Source organism: Scleropages formosus, chromosome 5 (genome assembly GCF_900964775.1).
Source record: "Scleropages formosus chromosome 5, fSclFor1.1, whole genome shotgun sequence".
NCBI lineage: Eukaryota > Metazoa > Chordata > Actinopteri > Osteoglossiformes > Osteoglossidae > Scleropages > Scleropages formosus.
The window spans coordinates 16,105,774-16,111,773 of NC_041810.1; the positions used below are offsets into that span (position 1 = coordinate 16,105,774).

The following is a 6,000-nucleotide window of genomic DNA, read 5'->3' on the forward strand; positions in this document are numbered from 1 at the left end:
AATCTTGCAACGAAAAGCGTAAGGAAAGTCATGTCACCTAATATGCATTTTAAAATTCTCAGCTAAAAGTAACTGCAGACTAATTGGGGTTAGTGGGTCATCCACAAATATATTGGAGGACATGTTTAGTTCTGTAACTCCAGATGACTAGTTTTATTACATGGCCACGTGCAGTACGGTGGAGCAACGCAAAAAAATAGATGCACAATCATGCTGACAACTAAAAATTAATTTCCCAGAATATTCACTGCTGAGTATATCTATTTTTAATTAGTTCCTTTATTTGTCACTTTTCTCTGAAGTGACTTCCAATGATGTAACCTTTTATAGACATGGGTAATTTTTTTGGAGAAGTGGATGATAAGTACCTCTATCAGGGATACTATGGCAGATGGAGGATTCAAATGAAGGTCCTTTGAGTGCATGGCAGCGGCTATAACCCCTATACCACCTGGTGCCCCTGGTGAGCACATGTGAGTAACCAGAGAAATCGGTCCAAAGAGAAACAACCTGTGCTACTTGTCTTAAAAGGCCAAATATGAGGCAATATGTTTCAATAGCGAATGAACACAAACCATCGATGTGGGACAAATCATGTGTCATGCTTAACGTTCCATCTCAAAGCATCCTTCTTGTTTCTCCGAGAAAGAGAGTTTGTTATCATTCAGCAGCTGCCAAATTCCACTGCTATTAATTCAGGAAAGAGGGTGGAAATGAATTCAGCAGGGGCACGTGACCTCTTTTAAATGAAAAGGAATTAACGATGTGCAACAGGGTCTAAATTAAATTAGCCCACTAAAAATGACTTGCGCTGAGAAATGAAATGTCATCCACCGAGAGGCTGGAAATGTGAAACATGTGATGTTACCGGGAGAGTGGTTCCAATGCTTCTGCCTTCTTTTGGCTCCAATTTCGATTCCACTTTCTCGAGTGTGTTGCACATTAATCAGTGCTGTACAGTGGGATGTGGTCCCTCCGACCCGCTCCCATTTTTTTTGTTACGCATACACAGCTGCCATTAGACACCTTGCTAATTCCATGCCATCCCACCCCAGACAGGAGGTGCACACACTGCATAGAAACACAATTTTTTTTTTTAGGTTAGGTTAGTTGTTTGAAGTGTCTGTCAGCTGCAGCTTACATCTTAGTGCTTTTGCTGTTTTTGCACTTTTTCTATATTCAAAAGCAGGCATGATTTGCTGATTATACGCTGCAACACTTCTCTGCCTCAGGCTGCTTGGAGGCCTCACTTACAACAACTCCAAATTCAAAAGTTTAAATGTCTTATATCTGGTTCTGATGTGGTCAGACAAACTCCCTCTGTCCCTCAGAGCTGCTGAATCCCTCCAGAATTCAAGAAGGCCTTTGAAACACATCTCTGCTAGACCCATTTCTCTGCCAATCTAACATCTACATAAATCCACATTACAAAATCTATTACATTTTTATTTTCAATTAGTCACAATTCAGCAAAAAAAGCATCTGCAAAATGAATAATTTCAAACACTATGCAAAATAAATCATTATCATATTCATATGTGCAACAGAATGGACTGTCGGGGAAATACTGCTCCCTGGTACCCAAAATAAACCATGTTTAGCCTTTCTAAGGAAGTCTAACTCAACCAGATAATGGAGTTGCAAGAACCAAGCTCAAATCGTAGGCCTTGTTCAACCGTTTTAATGTGAAGGAGGATTTCTCTAATATAGTCTATTGTCTCTAGTTTTCCCAGTACAGAAGAATGTTAGATTTTGTATTTTTGTCATTAATGTCTTGTGCATTTGGTAATTTCTGTAGCATCTAATTTCTTTGAACATAAGAAAACTAAAGGTCGCAAACAAATTGTTTGTGGGCTGCCAAATATGGAGGCACTTGACCTCTTGGGTAAACCGTTCATTCTCAAGACCGCCATTACATTTTTTCTCTTTGAAATACGGGGTCTGGAGGAGCCCCCTGACGAAGAGGACTCTCCCTGTTAACGCTGACGGCTGATTTGAAACGAAATAAAAAGGAAGAAACGCAGCCAGGTGCTGTGCGCCAAGTGTACAGGCACAGGAAAGTGATCCCACCGTAAATCAGAACCCTATCTTACACTCAACCTTAAACTTCTCCTTCTCCGGAGACTCAGAAGACTATATTGCCGTGATGCCCGACGTCTGACATGGACATATGCTGTCAGCACTTCACAACCTCGTGACCTGTCAGCTGCCAGATCTGAGCTCATCTATGTTGTGTGACATGACAACACACGTCTAACATGCCCAATGCCTTAGAAAGGATGTCAAGCAGCCTGACTGACACTATCAAGATCAGACTTTGACAAGCGCGGAGAAATACTCAAATCAATTTGGTGTCCTGATCCACACCGCACGCTTCCTTCACAAATATGGGCTGGACTTAAGTGTAAAAGTTTTTTCCACTACAAAGCTTGATCTTTGACATGTGGGATAATGTCAAGAGTTGAATGAACTCTTGAAGATTAGGCAAAGTCGATGGTTATGTTATTCTCTGTACTCTTAAAATATCCCACAATAAAATCGATACACTTTCTCATCTCAGAACAGACACGGTCACGATGGAATACAGCCTTTCACTGTATCAGGCTGATATAGTTTAATTTTAATGCAATGCGACACAGCTATGCACCAGAAACACAGAGAACACATGTCTGTGGGACTGTCCACAATGATGTTAAAATGCCACATGAAAATAGAGGTTGGTGACAGTTTCATAGCAGCATAGCGAGGGGTCTCAGGAGTGGTGGCCTCCCCACCCCCCCGCTAGAAACTGTGGCCCCCGTTCTGGGGATCCTACCACAGACACATCACACATGCTCCCAGGTGATGACGTGCCTCGAGACACGGCGATCCATCACCGGACCCCCGCCTCCCTGGCTCCACTCCAGCATCATGGCCAAGGCCATGGGGAGCAGCTGAGCTACAGCAACTGCAAGTGAGGGGGGCGGGGTTTAACTCAGAGCAGGAAGCGACCCGTAACACCCCCTTGAATGTGCATGTGCTTTTTAAAAGTGAGTAACTGTTCATGAAAATGCCTTGCAGTCCTAATACGGAAAATGAACGAGAAAGATGAATGAACGATAGAGAAAGAAGTCGATGCCAGATGATTAGCTTATTATTTCAAATGTAAATTCTAGAAAGTGCTACAGAGATGTGATACTCACAACCCATGATCCTTCCATTCCATATGAAAGGAAAGTTCAAACCAGTCAGGCAAAACTTTTTTTAAATTTCAAATGAAGGAGAAGATTGTGGCTTCCACTTCAAGCCATCCTGATACTTAACACAAAACCACTTTAAAGGAAGGCTGGGCAGGGATGTGACTGATGTTCAATTTGTCTAATCTTAGCTAGATTGTGGGGGCTGTGGGGCTGGGGGTGTTCAGGCTGATGGTGCTCTTCCCTGCCCCCTGCTGCCCCCACCGCATGCCCCCCAGTGGGGCCATTGGCCGCTCCAGGCCACACGTTCCTTCGGCACGTCACTGGCATTTTGTCCAGCTACTCGAGAGCTCACGTCATCGGCAAGGAAACATCCTCTGAAAATAACGATGTAAGGAGAGTAATTAAAAGCTGGTCTCTAAGCATGCTGGGAAACTGCAGAGCTTGTTTTCTCTTTTCTTTTTCAAGGCCACTGTAATTTGCTCCTGCACTCAAAATCACTATAAATAAAAGGTTATGAATATACATTTCCGAAGCTAAGTAAGGCCAAATGCATGTTTTTTTTTTTTTCTCCTTTCTGACTTTCAGTAGTATTTTATTTAACAAATTGAATATAATACTGTTGTCACTGACAATATTGCTAAGAATATCACAGTTAAAAAAAGTAAAAACACTTTTTTCCCCCCAAGATATTCTAGATGTACATCTCTTTCTTCTCTTTTTCTGATATATCAAAAAGCCTATGCTAGTAGCTTTTGCTGACAGTTCATTCTCAGTGCCCACCATGTAAGTAATATCTATTCCAAGGATATGTGATATTAAAATGAAACGATAGCATATGTAATTTGCTCCATCACAATATGCAATACGTGGATTGCACGTATTATGGATTCCCTTTAGGACACTAGTAGAACGAGGACCTTAAAGTCTTTTTATTATAGTACTAGTAGGATCTGTGTCTCATCTTAACTTGTCTCATGTAGTTAAATACAAATTACATTTTTGAAGATTAAAGCTCCCTATGATTGCAATAGAGACGATTATGGTCAAAGAAGAGACGAGGGGCATGGAGTACGACCGGTCCGATGAGAAACAGTTGCTATGACATGACCTTCTCTCTTCGTAGCCGATTCTCCGCAGCATAATTACTGCATGTGTTGCAAACTTTCCCCCATTTTCAACGTACAAATTCAGTTTGTGTTCCCGCTTGTTCTCGGATGAGATTTTAGAAGTATGAGACTTTTATGAATGTTAAAACTGTGGCTGCCGCGGCTCTCTCTTGCGTGCCAGACGGCCAGTTTGCCAGAGGAAAAAATTTTACTGCTGGTTTTATGTTGCCTGTTTTCATCTCGTCACAGTTTTACTTTGCAGTTAAAGCGTATGTGTGAAGATTTCTCTGCAGTGTGAACTTTTCGCTAATTTAGAATTGAACCATTATGCGGAAGTTTGAAAACTGCGTTTAATGCTTTTGTGGTGCAGAAGACGTACCGGAGCCATGCAGATAAAAAAGTTCCATGATCAACAGGGTCCCATGTGGGAACTGAACCTGGGGCTTTCAGCATCCAGATTTGGGTTTTTAACCACCATGTGACCCCACAACTTTTTACTTCTGTAAATGCGTGAGGATTATGTATAATTCTGTCAATGTGCTACAATTTCTCAATCCAAGAATACAGTGTTATATCCCGAAAAATGTTGTAACCCAATAAATACAAGCACATTTTTGGTTATTTCTAATCCCTGAATGATGTTTCCATTCTTATACATTTGCTATCTCAGACCAATGTTAAAACTCCTGAATCTTAACATATAAACAATTCCGATGCTCTGATCAGCGCATTTCCATTTATTTATTTAGCAGATGCTTTTCTTCGAACTGACATGCATCTCAGAGAAAAATGCAGCGAGTGCATTACATGAACAGAACCACTTTAAAGGAAGCAATAGTGAAAGTAAAAGTGCTGGAGACTTCTTACAGTTTGAGGTTGAAAAAAAGCACCCAATTATGCCCTTGAACACAGTTTGTCAACTGTTTATTGGTGGTGCTACTGTGCAAATATATTAAAGGTGAGCTTCTTTGCAGAATAAACAACTCGGCTGTTCTTCAACACCCCCCGCAGCCCCCCGGCGGGCTTCAGCCGCCCCACAATCACTTCTCCAAACGCGTGCGCATTGACCTTCCACACACGTTGTCCCAAAGTGAGTTTTGATTACCCGTCTAAGCCAACCGGGCGTGCCTCCGTGGCCACAGCTGATCTTTTATACTAATTTTGGATTAATAGTGGTCTGCAACACTACGTAAACACAGGCACCTAGTAGGCCTGCCACACTGAAGCTAAACATTAATCCCCTCTTAATGCTGAGAGTCAACTTATAGTCCTTAGCAGAATTTGCCTTAATCTCTGGCTAGGCTACTCAACCGCGGTACAAAAACGTACCCCAGGAAATGGCAAACTGCTTTCCTACAGGAAAAAAGTACATGTGATTAAGGAGGGAGTGTAAATCATTTACCTCGGATCTTTGGGAGGATGTCTGTTTGCAGAGGCACGGTCGAGAAGTCTTCTGAAGAGGGACCGGGCCGACGAGATGAACTTTTTTATTTTTTTTATTGATAGTCTGCATCCGCGAGGCTGGCGCTAGGTGCCAGAATCCTCGAAACTTGGCTTGTCCAATCAAAACGAAGCCTAGCGCTCGGTACCCAATCCAGCAGTCGAAGCCTTTATCCTTTCAGCCTCTGCAACTTAGTGCACTTGGTGTTTCTACAAAAGCTTTTTTCTGTTTTGTTTCCCCTCCTTTACTGCACCCTTTAAAGGTCCCAGTGATG

At 42.2% G+C, this 6,000-nt stretch overlaps 1 protein-coding gene across 1 annotated transcript in view; it reads right to left on the reverse strand.

The window, feature by feature from the left end:
- Window positions 1-5,795, reverse strand: part of pitx2 (paired-like homeodomain 2) — a 51,398-nt gene extending 45,603 nt beyond the window's left edge. Inside the window, exon 1 of the mRNA XM_018759537.2 lies at window positions 5,688-5,795. The gene's annotated coding sequence lies outside the window, so the exon portion shown is untranslated. The remainder of the gene's footprint in view (window positions 1-5,687) is intronic.
- Between the last annotated feature and the right edge of the window lie 205 nt (window positions 5,796-6,000).